Source organism: Dermochelys coriacea, chromosome 11 (genome assembly GCF_009764565.3).
Source record: "Dermochelys coriacea isolate rDerCor1 chromosome 11, rDerCor1.pri.v4, whole genome shotgun sequence".
NCBI classification, from domain to species: domain Eukaryota; kingdom Metazoa; phylum Chordata; order Testudines; family Dermochelyidae; genus Dermochelys; species Dermochelys coriacea.
In genome coordinates, this window is record NC_050078.2 from 31,968,568 (window position 1) to 31,987,253 (window position 18,686).

The 18,686-nt window shown below is 39.2% G+C and overlaps 1 long non-coding RNA gene across 2 annotated transcripts; it reads right to left on the reverse strand.

The window, feature by feature from the left end:
• Positions 1-3,058: 3,058 nt before the first annotated feature.
• Positions 3,059-17,134, reverse strand: LOC122458094. 2 transcript variants are annotated; one of them, XR_006277956.1, is made up of 4 exons: positions 15,943-17,134; positions 8,188-8,313; positions 5,393-5,569; positions 3,059-3,576 (listed from the first exon to the last, which is right to left on the reverse strand). It is a non-coding gene; the product is annotated as an uncharacterized LOC122458094 (long non-coding RNA). The 2 variants fall into 2 exon arrangements; XR_006277955.1 differs by lacking the exon at positions 15,943-17,134 and adding an exon at positions 13,969-14,495 and having other exon boundaries at positions 8,188-8,615.
• Positions 17,135-18,686: the final 1,552 nt, after the last annotated feature.

Here is an 18,686-nt window from a genome sequence, read left to right on the forward strand (position 1 = left end):
GCACGTGTGGTTAGCCCGCGGGCCGTCTGCTCTCGTTAGCTAGCAGCCGTCGCTACTTTGTTGCGAGGGGGAAAGCCCCCCCCCCTTTTTATAAAACACTAGTACTGGTTCTAGGCTTTGCAGAGTGATCTTCCGCCCCCCCCCCCCCCCAGCATCTACGGGCTTAGCTCCAAAAAAAAAACCAACAAGTGCTAGTGATTTAACAGCCCCTTTCCTAAGTTGTAAACATTTTATTTTTTTTTTATATACAACTTATTTTTATTTACACACACACACACACACACACACACACACCTTTAAGAAAAAACAAAGACGATCGCCCAGGCCCCACTTTATGGGCCCACTCCTGCTAACTACTGAAATCATGCGGCTTTGTCATGGGCTTCCAGCGAGGGGAAGTGGGCTTTGTTGCAAAATGCGCTGAGATACAGCTCCCAAAGCTCAGCGCTGTAACCGTTAAGGAAAACATTGACCAGTTCTAAAGCTGAATTCGGTTTCTATAAATATTCACTAAAATATTTTATGGATCACCCCTACGGTGACGGGGTTAGAACAGCCGGAGCAGTAAACGCTCTTCTGCTGGGCACGTATCAGATAGGGTATCCCACCCCTCCAGCTAGAGCCCTTTAGTAGTCAACCTGCGATTGCTAGCTCCTACCAGTGGCAAGAAGACATGTTTTTTCCCTAGGAAGCCCTGTGCCTACAAAGCCATTTTATTATTTAACGGAGCTTAATTTAACACTCACATTAACATTAAGGGACAAAAATCAGTTTCATTTTGTGTGTTCCCACAAAGTAGAGGCCAGATCATCCCTTCCCCACATAAAAACCTGCTGCAGAGTCAAGAGACACACATTAGCACAGACATGGCTAAGTCACCTCTGCATAGCTGGGGGATCTGTGGACAGTGGACTCCTGCCTGCATGGATCACCAGGGGACAATCTGGGCCTATGATATTAAATATTTGTGCACAAACAATTCTCACAGTCATAACCTATTTACTTGTAATTATGTTTTTATATCATCATACTCATTGCCACAACAACTATTAAGAGGCCAAACACTGGCATAAGATATCCACATTAGAGTAATCAGTAGGAAATATTGTTCTTCAAGGGGAAACAATACACTTACCAATAGGACCCCCTCGAGTAAATCAGCTAGTGAGATAAGAGCTACAAAAATACAAAGAAATGAAAAGGAAAAAATGTGTTTTAAAGCAAAGCTTAACTGAGTAATATAGTAATATTTTAGGCTTAAATATCCCCTTTCATCTCAAAGGATCCTAAACCACCACCTAGATACAATGTATACAAATTATGCAGAAAGATCATATTACAGGCTAATGAAATGTAGCCATTTGTGGATTGAAACATGGAACTGTATAACAGCGCACTGAAATGACACCGAAGTTTGTGAAAGAAGAGCGTACAATACCATACCTAAAAGAAATGGTGAAGAGGAAGCTAGGAAAGCTGAATAGTTTGTTTGTTTGTTTTTTTAAATAGAGTTTGACCAAGTCACCAGAGAAAAAGTACCATAGATTAGTTAGTGGCCACAATTGTTAGGAACCTCTGTTATGTTTCTTTTCTATAAACATTATCTCTGGCAGCAGAGCTCCCTAACACTATATTAGCTCAAATGGAAAGAGGACCAGCTACTGAATCACCAGCAGGGCTTCCTACAACACTGTGATTTAGGAGGATCACCAAGGAGGAATCCAGCCCAGTTTATCAAACTTAACTGACAAGTATCCTAGACCAAGGTGGTATAGTTTACATGCCACAAGATCAGTTGCAGCTAGTGTTCTGCACAGCCATCAAGTTTTATGTAGCTCCATGTGTCATTTTGAGTTAATTTGTAGGTTTATAAATTTGCACAAAACAGACTTCCATTTATAGTCAACACACCCTGCCTCAAGGGGTACGACATGAATCTGTATAAAATATGGCAGCTATGGCTGGGGCGACTAGAAGGAAACTAGTGGCTGATAGGGGGAGGCAGTAGCAGGATGGCTGGAGGACACTTAGGGACAGTGAAGGTGGAAGTGGCAGTGGTGGAGTGCCTGGAGTTGTAGCGGGTGGGTGTTTGTTGATTGCTTGTGGCTACTGGGTTGCCTGGGATGGTTTGCTGGCTACGGAGAGGGCTGCAGAGGTTGTAGGGAGCCTGCAAAAGATGTGGTGCTGGGAGAATGATGGGGGTGAGCTGCTGGGATTACAGGGTGGGTCACAAATTGTGTGTGGGTGGGTCACAGGTTGTTGCTACTGGGGGGTTGGCTGGATGCTGTGGATGCAGTAGCTGGGCTTGGGTGTATTTGCTTAGGGACAGCTTAGTAAAGCCTGATGCAGGAGAGGTGAGGGAGCCAGACACCAATGCCGAGTCCCTCAGGTGCTGCTGCTACTGACATCCTTCCTCTGACCATTGCTACCTGTAGTTCCTGCCTTGGATCCAGCAAGTGCAACATCATGAAAGAAGTCATCTGGTTGCCTGCTCAGCATGTGCTGCTGGGGATTCAACCTGATTTACAGAAAGGCATGACAAGTGTCCTACAGATGCATGTTGTTTCTTAGCCTTGGCTAGGACTATTGGGTCTGTGTTCTGGAAGCGCAAGCCAAGTAGAAGGGCAGCGGTTGCCATAGTTAGCTAGTTATCCACTCGCTTTGAGAACAGGAGTGGGCATATTATAAACCAGGAATTTCCATGGAGGATAACTTTGAAACTGTGCTTTGGTATAATTGGTATTATACATTAGCTTCAGCTAAACTCCTCAGAAATTGGAAGGATGGTGGCAGTGGAATGATCATATAAAATCAGAACAATAAATGCTAGTAGGCATGTGAGCTACACTAAAAGAATATATATCACAGCTATGGATCTTAATTTTAAACATCTGTGGAAATTGTTTCATATCTGGTAAAGTCAAGTCAGTTGACATGTATATTTTGTTAAATTCCTTAGAAATCTTAGGGTCATGTGGTCCTATGCAGATAAAAAAGTTTAAAAAAAAGTATCAGCTTACTGGGAGTATCAAAGTACATAAGACAGTTTAGACTGAAATAATTTTACTCGTCGTTAATTTAATTAAAATAAATAAGACACTGGATATACAAAACTAGGGCATAATTGAATCTAGTATTTAAAAAAAATAAGCATCATGGCATTAGATTAACAAAACAACATGGCTTTTGGGTGCAAGCTTTTGCAAACTGAAAAGCCCAAGTGAGGTTGTGGCATTTGATAACTCCAAATATTGGAAGGGTTGTCTTACAGCATGAATATGATTTCCATGCCATTTTTATTTCAGGCTTTCGATATCACAAGTTTTCTTCACCATGTGATAATCTCTCCTTATTTTAATCACATGCTATTTTTATCTCATTTCATTTCATCTCATCTAGAGATGGTCTTGAAACAGAACCACAAGTCCAAAGCTTGCTGAAATCTGGGATTGTTGAGACCCAGATCCAAACTTCACAGCTCAATTCCATTTCTAATTTCACCACATCCTACCAAGCTGTAATTGCATCTTACTGCATATGGAATTGGACACAACAAAAATTGGTGAAGCACTTTAGCTGAAAAAAAAAAATGGGGAGAAATTTCAATAAAGTTGAAATGTTTTGTTTCCATTTTTTCTAAATTAAACATTTAATCTTTTTGTTTTAGAATGACATTTTGGTTAGAAATTTAGCTGATTTAACTAAAAACAAGAAAGGTAAAAAACCACTGCTGAAAATTAAACAAAATGTCAGGTTGAATGGAATGTTTCCTGTCCATATTTCTAACCTATTTCAAAGTGCTTTTTGAATAATTTGTCTGTCTTCACTTATAATGTAGTATAGGTCATCTGCAACTGTAACTTCTTTCAGCTCAGTAGAAATGCTTAATTAAACTAAGCCTCACACCAGTACCAGTACCTGCAGCACTTCTCTGTACATCCCTTCTTGGACAACACTTTTTACTGTAAACAATCAGGACTACTTGTGGCACCTTAGAGACTAACAAATTTATTTGGGCATAAGCTTTTGTGGGATAAAACCCACTTAAAGCAATCCCATTTTTTCATGTACTCTGTGTGTGTATATATCTATTTCTGCCTCCTGTATTTTCCACTCCATGCATCTGATGAAGTGGGTTTTAGCCCACGAAAGCTTATGCCCAAATAAATTTGTTAGTCTCTAAGGTGCCACAAGTACTCCTCATTGTTTTTGCTGATACAGACTAACACGGCTACCACTCAAACTTTTTACTCTATTTACAGCTCTTCAGATGTATTTCAATCCATGTGATGTCTGCTGGTCCCAGGTTGGTTGTAATTATTTTATCCAATATGATTTCATGAGAAATTGCATCAAATTTTTTAATCTCTAGACACACCATGGTTAATCTCTCTCTTATCCATTAATTTTATGATTCAATCAAATAAAGCAAATTTGTCTGCTTTATGAGTTCTTTATGCCACCTATTGCTCATAGTTTCATTGTCCTCTAAATGTTTAGGGGGGTTTTCTTTTCATATTTGTTCCATTATTTTAATTAGGGATTCAAATTAAATTTACTGGGTAGTAACTGCTAGAGCTGCTCCTTTTTCTATTTTTAAAAGGCTGACGCTAACAACATTTTTTACCTCCAACCCTCTAGTACCTGGCCAGTTCTATATGACATTTTAAAATTATCTGCCAGGGGTTCCATAACTGCATTATGCTAGTTCCCTTAAAACCCCAGAAAGCATCCCAATGAACACCTGATGACTTTATGTATGCAATTTGTCCAAGTATTCCTTTACCAGCTCTATAGTCATAGTTACATTGACATGGTTTTTATTAACTTTTAATTATCTGTAGCCCCTTTCCACTGCAGCTTTATGTCTATTCTAGTTTATTAAGGTTTCCTTTCTAGATCTTCTTTTCACCCAGTATTTATTGAAAAAAATGTTTTTGAGGCAATATAGTCTAGCAGATTAGCAAAGTGTGGGGAGTCAGGAACTCATGAGTTCTAAGGGCTTGTCTACATGAGTAAACTACTGCAGAATAAACTATGATGTGAATTTAAAACTCAATAGCTATTCTGCACTAGCTTCCCACTTACTCCACAATACAAGGGCCTTTTTGCAGTTTAACTGAATCCACTCTGGACATAGATTCAGGTAAACAGCACAAAGGCACTCGTTGCCCTTTTCTATTCTGACATAATTTTTATAGCTATTCTGTGCTCTTTCCCTGGTAGACAAGCCATAGTCCTGACTTTGCAACTGCTTTTGCTATGTGGCATAGGGGAAGTCACTTAACCTCTTGGTTTCTCAGTTTCCCCGTTGAGAAAATATAGGACACTTTTTTCCCTTTTTTTTTTTTTTTCTCTCTTTTTTTTGCAAACACACAAAACAAATACTTACCTTCCTACTTCATGGCTTATGAAATCAATTAGATAGGGGAGATAGGAAAAAAATCAGTTATCCTTTTCTGGCTCTCATTGATCCTGCTGTTGGATTCTCTAGGATAGGATGAGAACAAGCAGAAGCAGATACCTATTGCTGCCACTTCTGGATTCAGGAGCTTCACTGGTCAGTTCTCTGGGGATGGAAAGAGAGGAGACAACTTTTTAACATGTAACAGTGAGTACATCTAAACTGGAAGAAAGAAGGTGATCATTCACATTACGCTGCAGTCTTTGAATGGCAATACCCAAGTAAAGCTAGCAGAAAATTTTCCAAACATTTTTCCTTTGGAAAATGTGTTTTGTGAAAATCTAAATTTTCTACTCAAACATGTCAATTTTGATGAAATTTCATTTGAGAAAAATATTGAAACAAAAGTGTTTCATTAATGTCAAAATGGTCCAGACATTTTCAGAATGGAATGTTTTGATTTTTCATTTCAAAGTGACTTTCAAAATTAAATTTTATTTTATATTTTAAAAAATTAATCAAAATTGAAACACATTTGTTGATCCAAAACATAAGACATTTGAAAATTTTGTTTCATGAGAAATTTAACATTTCATTTTGATTCAGAATAAAAATACATTTCAAAACAGGATTTCCCTGCAAAATGTAAATTTCAGTGCATACACAATTCTACCCTCACTCAAATCTCCTTGCCCAGGAGATATGAGATCATGATGGCATTTCAGATATGCCTTATAAAGAGATAATGTTCAATGTTCCTTCAGATTAACATGAGAGCATGTGCATCTGCACAATTTTACGAGTAGAGATGGTCAGAAACTGGAATTTCCATCCTGTGGAAAATTCTGACATTTCAGAAAATAATCCTTTCAGTATCAAAACACAAAGGCAAAATTTCAAAATCTTCTAAAGATATGAAATCCCAGAAAAATGTTTCATTACATTAAAGTATTAAATATACCATATATATACACAAAATAATACAATATTAAAATCAATATTTTGCTACAATATTGAAACTGAAAGAAATATTAACCAAATAATTTTCTCTTATGCCTTTTCCTATTAGTTGTTCGTGTATATCAGTACATAATAAATGAATGATAAAAATAATTAAGCTAGAGAATTCACTGATTCGGCTGTGCTGATCCTCAGTAAGTAATCTTGATCAAAGCCCACCATAGGGAGAGAGCTATTGAGTGTGTAGTTTAAAGTTCATACAGTACTAAGAGCCAAGGCAAACCAATGGGAGCAGATGATTTCTATCACCAAGCCCTTAGTACTGCATGCACTTTCAGCTATTTTATTATAGGTTATATACAGTATCTTTATTAGCAAAAGGAGTGAAGAACATGCTGCACCTTCCAGGTTAAGGCCTTAAATGCACAAACTCGTGTGTTTTTGGTGGCACTCTTTTTGCTTCTTTAAATAAAGATTTAAATATTTTCATTAAGAGCATTTTTAGATGGTGAAAGTAATTAAAATGTTGAACAGGTAAAGATTCAGATTCAAAGATTTAATCCTCAGAAAAAAGACTTTTCAGTAGCCATGAGTAAACAAGTGTAATGCAAGAATCATTCTTAGACAATTACTTTAAGGTCAGTGTGACTTGTTTGCTTAACAACCACTGTGGTTTGAAATAATTAAAGAATGTTCCCTTATTAGATCCTTATTAGAATCAGGAACTTAATAAGTGGTAGTAAAAATAGATAGTATAAAAAGTATAGGTAGTATAAAAAGATAGTAAAAATATTCCTTTTTTTCTTTGTTTCAGGCTGATATAGGATGGTATTGTCATGAAGAAATCTATATTCTTGAACTAATTTATATTAATTTGAGCCAGGCTGGTTTAATATTTCCATGTGATTACTTTTACACAAACAAATGTTAACAGCTAGGCAAATTAGAACATTAGAAACTCAATTAATACTATAGCAGAAAGACTAAAATACAAATAAAATAACCCAAAAAGGGTTAGAATTTAGCCGTTTTTAAGTTTAAGTACAAGATAGATGTCCCAAACACTATTGTACAGTTGATTAACATGCAAATAAAATATGTTAAGTTAGCCAGAGAGCTTCCATGTCAACCCCTGCATAAATGAGAAAATTAATAAGGACTACATACTTCAAAGTGTGTTCACTGTTTGATAGCAAGTTCTACGTACACAAAATATCATGCAAGCCATCTTCTAATACATTTCTCCACACAATACACTGCATATTATACATTTGGTAAAGCATACTGCTGCTTTGCAGACTTTGCAGATCATGAGAACTGGGGATGAGGAGTGCATGCTAAACTTCCCCCACTCAAGGAAATATTTGTCAAAAGCTAATTAAAACCAATTTATAAATCTAGACAGCAAGGCAACAAAAGCAATTAATTCTTGAGGACAAGACTGCCATGCCATTCTTAATTAATTTTGTTGTTCCGTAGAATTACTAGTCAGATGGTCCTTAATCAGGGGTTCTAAGGGCAGTGGGTCATCTTGCACGTGTTATATTACTGAAGCACAGCAGAATAAAGTTATGGTCACTATGTTAGGCTTAACCCAGAATTTTGTTTCTTTTTGTGGGGGGGATTAGGTTTGACCCTTAACATTCTATTAAAGCAGATTTTAAGATATTTGTTGTATTTATGTTGCGAAGCTAGACCGATCATCTCAAGGACGGCAAAATAAAAACTGGGTCAGTGTTCAGCTGTCTCTCTACCCTCCTTGAGTACAATGTCTCCAGCCTAAGATACCATAGATCCTTTAATTAATATTACAAAAACTTAACTGCACATGAACTATTGTATTGTCCAAGCCTTTCCTCTGGGGATGTGTATCTGCAATAGTGCAGGCTGGATGCTAGTTCCAGAATTCCCATTCCATAGCAAAAAACACCATTTGGATGCAAGAGTTCCTAAAACAAAAAAAGCTCTGTAATCAGTCCCCACAAGCTGCTGTTAACTTTCATCCCAGGGGCACAACAGGAAAATGCTTCCCTCATTAAATTTCTATTTATTCATGGTTGCTTTCTATTGTCATCAGAGGTGTTCGTTTCATTGGAGGTCTCTGTACCAATAGGGATCATGAAGCAACATGGCAGTCCCCCAGAAAGCTCTCAGCTTTGCCAAATGGTGGTGAAATTGCAGAAATTCCTTCCTTGTTCCTGTTTTTTCCTTGAACTATGGATGATTTGCAATTAAAAGTAATTCTCTTCACCTGGTTGGTGCAAATGAGAAGACATTAGAATCTGTTTCATACATGGAATATAAGATATCTGAGTTTCTTTCTTTGTCCTTGAAAAACTGGTATCCAAGTATTCTAATGCATAAAGCAGGGGACTAGCCCAGACCTTGCACACTTCAACTGCCAAACTTGGAGGCTTAATGAGACCTTCTTCCAAGAGTGGTTTTCCATCCATCATGACATGCATCCCTAAAATTTTCTGATTATTTTTTGGGACTGGTCAGGCCAACCTGAGAATTGTGATGAGATGCACTGATACTCTTGATCACCCTATAACTAACTATTTCAAATGATAAAAATCTTGACTGTGGCAAATATAAACACGATATGCCTGTGTGTGCCTGTCAGGGGAGGGGCTGGACAAAACCCAAAACTGAAATACTTTGGGTCAAAATAGCATAGTGGTGTCTCATGGGAATTGTAGTTTGGGTGCTTTATGTTCCCATTCTCCTCAATGGGCTGCAGTCTCTGGCTGTACTACATCTCCCTATGATGCTCTAAGGTCAGGAAGATCAATAATGCATCCTCTTTCCTCCCCAAAAGGGGAGAATGTGGTGTATCATGGGAGACTCAGATCAGAGAGCAGAACTATGAAGAACTACAGGCAGGATAGAACCAGTTATCAGAAACAATTTATAGAAGAAGCCACTGGGATTTAACATGAGAAACCACACAAAATATAACAGGTGCAAAAATAAAAGTTCTCCTCTGTCCTCTCCACCACACTGTGGATTTATTTTTAAAAAATAATTAAATTATTAAATTATTTCATTTGAATAAAGGTAAAACATTGTTTTGATAACGTAATACATAAATAAAAAAATAAAAAAAAATATTTAAATATATTTTATAATAGAAGTCAAAACAAAAAACATTGTTGAAGTGATACAATAAAGTGGAAACAATTTGGTTAGTTGCCCCCCCCAACTGAAAGTATCAAAATCAGTATATTCCCATGAAACTTTTCAATTTTGACAAAAGTATATTGTCTGATGGAAAACTAATCCATTTAAAAAGAAAAGGCCAGCTCTAATAATTAGTTTGTTGTTTTGGATTACTTCCTTCCCCTTTGCTTACCTAAATCAAAGCCTGAAACAAAATAATCTGTTCGATTTTACTAGCATCCAAAAGTGGGAAAGTCTGTATTCCAATACAAATAAGAGACCAGGTCCCTGTCCTGAGCAACTCCCAAACTTATTTCAGACATGGCTCAATGACAGTGGCAACAGGACAGAGGATACAGAAGGAAGAACACTCCTCCTCTCGCACCCCCCCCCCCCAACAGAGACAGGCATAATTTAGCCCTATAAATATAATTCACTGTATTATTATTATCTCACTGACACTGGAAGGCCCACAGCAGTGAACTAGCTTCAGCAGGGCATAGTGCCAAATTCATCTCATTCCTAATTGATAGATAGGGTCCTCAAGATTTCAGTAGGAATATGACTCTGAGGAAGGGGTCTGAAAGGATTTTCCTGTATAAAAAAAAATATACATATGCAAAGAGTGTCCAGATATACATATACAAAGAGTGTCAAATGTATTATGTAAAGTGGCTTATTTGTTATTTATTTTTGGCTGAAGCCTTGAACCCAAGGTTCCATCTGTTCTACGTGGACATTAGAAATCTCATACATTCAGTCCCTTAATTCTGATATTTCTTCTTAGTTTGTTTCTATATCTTCCAATTTAAGCTGCATCTCCCTCCCTCCCTCTCTCTCTCTTCTCCATCAATGCCATGTGGCTCTGCCTCTCTCTGTCACTTTCTTCTCTTAGGCCAGTCTCTAGCACAGTGACTCATTCTTCCAAGTCAGTAACTTCCTTTAACAGTAGAAGCTCGGTCGTCAGATCACGTCTCATGGCCTTTAACTCAGTGATCAGCCCCAAAATATCTGCTTTGGTAGCTATTTGATTTTCTTCAGTCCTGGCCTTTCTGCTTGATTTGGCTACCACATGTTTACTTGGAGTCAGAGGTCTCTATGCTGTGAGCAGGAAACACTCCTCTTGGTATCTCTTTAAATTTCAGATTTTTAAAAGAGAATTAATCCTGTGCAACTCTCTGCTCTGATTTTGGAGGGGAGTTTAGGGAGGGAGGTGGGGTCGATGGAGGCAGATTATTTTGCTATCCCATCAGAGCTCAGGCTTCAGACAACCGTGTTATTCTACTAGTTCCCCAACATCAGAATTAAAGGAATGTCTGAAAATGCTCAAGGAGGAAACTCAGTCTGGCATGTAAAAACCTTAATTGTGGAGTTGTTACAGCCAAAACTGTATAGAAGAGATAAAAACTGACAGACTACTTGACAGCTGACAGATAAATTGACAGCTCCTTCTCCCAAGGCCTGCCAATATCCCAGAGACCAAACCGTGAAGTTTCATGATTATCAGCAGAAAGTTTAGTTATAAGAAAATCTAGAGAGCATTCCGTGCTCATAGTGTAAGACCACGAGCTGCAATTTTTCCATGATCTCTCTGCCCTAATTTTTTTTTTTTTTTAAATAAAGAGAAGAGAGCGGAAGGAAATTACAGCAGCACTCAGGAGGGCAAGTATCAGCTACAGATGGAGATCCCCATTCAAACTCCTCTTCTGCTTTCAAAAATCAGTATTATCCCATTAGAGACAATAAATATGGGGGGGGAGTACACTCCAGTCAATTGGGATAGAAACCCAAAACTCAACCATACAAAAGAATATTTCCGAGGTAGTAACTAAAGCTAAGCTACTGTAAAAGTCTTGACAGTGAAACTCAGGAAAAGGAGAATAGAAAAAAACTCTAGAGACCATACTGGCAATGGCAGAAGTGAAACTGAGTAAGAGAACTCAGATACCTGAGGAGAAACCTAAAGATTAACTAGAAGGGACTTCTTGGGGATGAAGAGGTGGAGAATGACTCCCAATGGATTGCAAGAGAAGTCGTCCAAATGTTCATAGAAAGAATGGAGAGGAATAGGGTTCAGCAAAGCACAGTTGTTTGGGGACTGATTACATGCAATGTTGATATTTTATATTTTGATTTAAATGAAGGAGAACGGAGAAGAGGGGAGGGAATCTAGAAGGTGGGGGAAAGAGGAATTATTACAAGAAATATAGAGAGAAGTTTACAAAACAGAAAACAAGCCATATTCAGATATGCAACTATGAATACCACATTATTCGAAATGAGAGACATTGGCCACACAAGGGTTCATTCCATCAAACAGCTCAAGAATCACAATAATTTCAAGTTTTTCAAAAAGCTCAATAGTTATTTTCAATGGCTCTTCCTTTTAAATTAAGATCTTTGATTGAAAGGGTTAAATCATGTCATTAAAAAACATTTACTCCCAATGTATAGATGGGTGAAAAAGCATTTCCTTAGCATATGGTTTACAAAGTAAATGTTGAACTCTTTTGCAATCACATTAAGAGCAATTAAAAAGAATTTAAAAATCCAAACTATTATTAGCTTGCTTATAATAAGCACTGTTGTTGTTTATTTAGATCCCAAACTAGACTATTCTACCTAAGACCTGAAGATAGGAGAGCAGCAATATGAAACGATGTTGACATTGACCAGTTCATACCACTTGAAATATATTGTGGGGTACCATATTTAACTATCTGACTGTGCTTTTCTGAATATTTGGACATATCCTGCCTAGAGCTAGATTTTATTATAACATCTTACTGTTATGATAAAAGAAGAGTAACATGTCAGCAAGTTATTTGTTCATCATACTTAATAGGAAAGAGGATCCCATATGCTTTTAACTGATCACAGCACATGCTGCCAAGTGTTATATACTTTTATAAGGCTCCCATTGAATAACTTAACATTGATGCTAGCAATCACCTATCTTCAAAATGCATCTTTCCATATTACGTGATTCCATTTGTACAGTCACGCCTCACTTAAAGTCATCCCGGTTAACATTGCTATGTTGCTGATCAATTAGGGAACATGCTCGTTTAAAGTTGCCCAGTGCTCCCTCATAACATCGTTTGGCAGCTGCCTGTTTTGTCCACTGCTGGCAAGAAGAGCAGCCCTTGCAGTCCCCCCATCAGCTCCCCACTCCCCTAAGTTCCCTGTGCGGCAGCAGCCCAGCTGTCCCTCACCCCACTGCCATGTGCTGTCCCTGCCCTCTGCCTTGGAGCCTCCTGCTTGCTGTGCCGGGGGGGGGAGGGGGGGAAGAGGAGGGCTAATGTCAGGGTGTCCCCCTCCCCTTACTCCTACCCCTCGCTTACCCCTTCTCCCTATAGAGCAGAGTGGGGACAGGACAGGGCTCAGGATGGAGAGAGCTTGCTGGCTGCAGCTGCTGCCTCAACTTCTTGATCTTTTTAAAGGCAAGGTTCTTAGAGTGGGGTCAGCATACTTAAAGGGCACATCTCTCTCTCTCTCTCTCTCTCTCTCTCTCTCTCTCTCACACACACACACACAGGGTGTGTCTCCCCTCCCTCCATTCCTGCTGCCTTATAGTGTGAGGCTACATTAACAACCTGTTAACCAATCATCATTGCCGTGTACAGTATTAAATTGTTTGTTTAAAATATTGTTTTTTGTTTGGTGTAAAAAGTTTCCCTGGAACCTAACCTCCCCCTCCTCCATTTTACATTCATTCTTATGGGGAAATTGGGTCGCTTAACATCGTTTCGTTTAAATTTGCATTTTTCAGGAACATAACTACAGCGTGAAGCGAGGAGTTACTGTAGTCTATTCTAATATATGATCTTCAATAAATTCAGAACTGAACCTATCTGAATTAAGAAGAAATTGCTTGGTCAGGGTCTGTCCCCCCCACCAACTTCAGTGGGTTTCATTTCAGTAAGGCAAACAGGATTTAGGCATTAGAGTATCCATGGGTAATAAAAGGTGCCTAGTTTTAAGCACATTTAGGATGTTTTGAAGCTCACTTACTGACATAGCTCCCACAAAGTATAACTTTTGCGTAAATCATAAATCTCTTCTGCTTTCTCTCACTTATTCCTTCAGTTCTATTTCATTACTGGTGTGTCTCCAGTCTAACCTAAGTAACTATTTAGAATGAGATCTAGGTTTGTTAGACTGTGTAGTTGAGTCCCTTTCCAAAGCAGTTACAAGTCTCTTTACAAAGTTCTTATAATGGACATTGTCCTTTTTTTCATTTTCAAAGAAGAGATTAGAACATCATTGCTTGCCAACTTGCATTTTAAAATCAAGCTGATTTTGAGCTCTAACTAAAGCGGAAACTATATAGAGTTGAGAGTTTTTGATTGCACTGCTATCATGGGAACAGGAGGGCAGTTTTCTAAATTTTGCTTTTATTAAAGCAGAATATCAATTACAAATATAGACCATTCTCTTACCCCACATGCCCCAAATCCTGCATCAGGGTCCATTACTATGACACTAGGAGCCACAGAATCCAATTGAAGTCAAGGGGATTCTGAATGGGAGCAGAGGTTCACCTTAACAGACTTTACTGCAGGAACAGGCTATCCTATGTGTGACACATGGCCAAGAGAAAAGGATGCAAAATTAAAAAAAAAAAAACCCGACATCACCAGGAACTACTCTAGTACATGATCCTGTGGAGTAATGAGTACCCCTCATATCCAATTATCAGCACCTTGTAGTATTAGGTTCCTGAATGATCCTTAATCTTGCTTCTTCCATCTTCAGCAGGCCTTCGACATACCAAGTGCCAGATTTCTTGTGTTTAAAAAAAAAAAAAAAAAATTAAATCACTTGGAGGCCTGTGGTAAATGAAGTGGGGGGGAGCCCCATTTTATGGACAGCCGGCCAGCCAGCTAGCTACAAAATCCCTGTTAGTAGCTGTTCTCTACTTGCTTTATCTGTAAAGGGTTAAAAAAAGCACATGGGTAAAAGGTTGAGAGTGGGCACCTGACCATAAGAGCCAATGGGAGGGCTAGAACTTTTTAAAATTGGGAAAAAAACTCACTCTTTGTCTGTCTGTTCTCCGGAGAGAGGGGACAAGCAGAGACAAGGCTGGAGCTATGCTGTAAAAAGCTGTGGGCCAGGTATGAAAATCACCAGATCATACCTAGAAACTACTCATTTGAAACCCCCCAGATATGTAAGTAGCTCAGGAAGTGTCTAGGAATACTCGATTAAGTTTATTTCTTTATGGCTTGTGGACTCCTCTGTGCTAACCCCCAAATGCTTTTGTTTTGCTTGTAACCATTAAGCTGGACCTCAAGAAAACCATTTTGATGCTCAATTATTATATTTGCTCTTTTTAAATCTAGCAATAGCCTAAATTCAAGATGTATTTTCTTTGTTTTTAATAAAATTTACTTTCTGTTTTTTAAGAACAGGATTGGGTTTGTGTGTCCTAAGAGGTTTGTGTATATGTTGATTAATTAGCTGGTGGCAACTGTTGACTTCCTTTGTTTTCCTTCTTAGCTCTTTCAAGAGAGAGAGTAAGAGTGCGCGAGCTTGAGGTAACCCCACAGGGAGGAATTCCCAAGTGTGCCTTCCCAGCTTCAAAGAGGTTTTTTGCATTTGGGTGGTGGCAGCATCTACCCATCCAAGGTTAGAGAGAAGTTGTAACTTCGGGAGTTTAATACTAGCCTGGAGTGGCCAGTATTAATTTTTAGAATCATTGTGGACCCCCACCTTCTGCACTCAAAGTGCCAGAGAGGGGAATCAGCCTTGACAGGCCATTAAAACAAATTAATTCCCAAGGTAAAAGAATGTTTGGCATGATTCATATTAGGCCTAAAAACAGTACATCCTAGGGATCTGAGACACTTTGGAAATAGGAGTAATGACTGACAAATGCTTTCTTATCTTCATTTTAGAAGTTTTTAATTGAACTCAGCAAATAAACATTAGTGAATAAAACCAATAGGAAATACTATATACTGAATAGGAAAAAACTATAAAAAAATATCACATCTGTTCCCGAGCAAAGTCAAAGCAGCCAGTAAAAGGCCAACTACAAATTCAGCTGAATCAAATACACTTATCCTGGCACAATCTGGTTTCAGGCCACGACATAGGACCAAAAGAAATTTAGTTGCACTGATTGATGATTTCTTTGAATGGATAGAGGATAAAAGCCTCATTCTCATCCTCCTGGAGAGCTCTGAAACGTTGGATCCTGTTGACCATAGGATACTGCTGTCCCACCTGAGAAAGGTAGCAGGAGTAGAGGGAAATGTGCTAACGTGCCCTTCCTGGAAGGACTCCATTCCTCAGGCACAATGACACTTTCTATCACAAAGGTTAAAAGATCTGTGTAGGAGACAGCTTTCTCGGCAGCCAATCCCAAACGGTGGCATGAACTTGGGGGAACTGAACAGTTATAAACTCACCACCTTCTGCTCCAAGTATGAGGTGTACCCCTTGTTGATCTTGCCTTCTCCTACCTAAAAATATAGCAGTATGTATATATTAAAAAGCCTACCAAAACCCAACACACTATACTGTACACAACACCTGCCCATGCCATAGAGAGAAGGTAAGTCAATGAATGAACCACACAAGAGATGTTACTTAATGAACTACTGGAAGGCGCTCAAAGAATGACATGAGAATCTACACAGAAAAGAAATAGAGTAAAATGTTAAGCAGCTGTAGGGAAAAGGCAGTCCACATGGATAAAAATTTACAGCAGACACCACAGACAGTAAAACCACTATTCAGGGCTACTCATTTTTGTCAGAGCCATTTAGAGACTCCCATCCAGCTTCACCTGAAAGTGCTGCTTTCAACATCTCTATCCTTTGCATGAATCCACTTAGGCCTAGTCTGCACTGTGGGGGAGGGAGGGGTGACGGAGGGGGAAATAGATCGAAGTTACGCAACTTCAGCTACATGAATAACGTAGCTGAAGTCGACATACTTAGACCTACTCACTGCAGTATCTTCACTACGGTGAGTCGACTGCTGCTGCTCCCCCGTCGACTCCACCTGCGCCTCGCGGCAATGGAGTACAGGAGTTGATGGGAGAGTGCTCGGGGGTTGAATTATCACAACTAGACTAAACACAATAAATCAACCCCCGCTGGATCGATTGCTGCCCACTGATCCAGTGGGTAGTATAGACATACCCTTAAAGTGTGCACTAACCTGATAGGGGAAATTTCAATTTAGACAAACTATGGGGACTATATAGAAAGATTTGAAAATCCTTATTTCAGGGTTTATCTTCACTACCTGGGGGGATCAATGCAACTGCAATAGATGCAGCGGGTGTCAATTTAGCTGGTCAGTGAAGACCTGCTAAATTGATGGCACAGCATTCTCCGGCCAATTCCGGTATTCCAGCTCCCAGAGAAGAGTAAGGTAAGTCGACGCAGCGCCGGGATAAATCAACCTAAGCTACCTTGACTCCAGTTGTGTTACTCATATAGCTAGAGTAGCGTAATTTAGGTAGACTTATTTCCATCAACCTCAGCCTGGACCAGTCCACACAAGAGATCCACTTCCTGAACACTACAGAGCTAATAAGCGATGGTCACATAAACACCACCCTATATTGGAAACCTATGACCGCTATGCCTATCTACATGCCTCCAGCTTTCATCCAGACCACACCACACGATCCATTGTCTACAGCCAAGCTCTACGATATAACTGCATTTGCTCCAACCCCTCAGACAGAGACAAACACCTACAAGATCTCTATCATGCATTCCTACAACTACAATACCCACCTGCTGAAGTGAAGAAACAGATTGACAGAGCCAGAAGAGTACCCAGAAGTTACTTACTACAGGACAGGCCCAACAAAGAAAACAACACAACACAACGCCACTAGCCATCACCTTCAGCCCCCAACTAAAACCTCTCCAATGCATCATCAAGGATGTACAACCTATCCTGAAGGACAACCCATAACTCTCACAGATCTTGGGAGACAGGCCAGTCCTTGCTTATAGACAGCCCCCCCAACCAGAAGCAAATACTCACCAGCAATCACACACCACACAACAGAACCGCTAACCCAGGAACCTATCCTTGCAACAAAGCCTGTTGCTAACTGTGTCCACATATCTATTCAGGGGACACCATCATAGGTCCTAATCACATCAGCCACACTATCAGAGGCTCGTTCACCTGCACATCTACCAATGTGATATATGCCATCATGTGCCAGCAATGCCCCTCTGCCATGTAAAATTGGCCAAACTGGACAGTCTACGTAAAAGAATAAATGGACACAAATCAGACGTCAAGAATCATAACATTCAAAAACCAGTCGGAGAACTCTTCAATCTCTCTGGTCACTCAATTACTGACCTAAAAGTGGCAATTCAACAAAAAAAATTCAAAAACAGACTCCAACGAGAGACTGCTGAATTGGAATTCATTTGCAAACTGAATACAATTAACTTAGGCTTGAACAAAGACTGGGAGTGGATGGGTCATTACACAAAGTAAAACTATTTCCCCATGTTTATTCCCCTCCCCCCCGCTGTTCCTCAGACGTTCTTGTCAACTGCTGGAAATGGCCCACCTTGATTATCACTACAAAAGGTGTCCCCCCTTCCTCCCGGCTCTCCTGCTGGTAATAGCTCACCTTACCTGATTATTCTTGTTACAATATGTATGGTAACACCCTTTGTTTCATGTTCTCTGTGTATATAAATCTCCCCACTGTATTTTCCACTGAATGCATCTGATGAAGTGAGTTGTAGCTCACGAAAGCTTATGCTCAAATAAATTAGTTAGTCTCTAAGGTGCCACAAGTCCTCCTTTTCTTTTTATCCCAGTAGCGTAAACAAGACCTCAGACATAGAAGGTGTCGTTCAAGAAGGGCTATTAATATAATCAGAAAGAAGGGAAAACTTCCATCTAAGGAGAGATTGTAAAGATAGGGACTAATAAAAGCAGACTCAGTGGTATACAACACAATAACTGGTATACGAGTATACCTGACTGAACTTCTCTAATTCAAAAAGGGGACATTCAATGAAACTGAAAAGCAACAAAATTTAAGATGTCTAGAAAATATAAACTCAAACAGTTTTTTTCTTAAATTAAGTGATATAAATTCTCATTTTGAGCATTAAAGCACTACAAGTGATTGAGATTAGGAGTAAGTTTCCCCTAG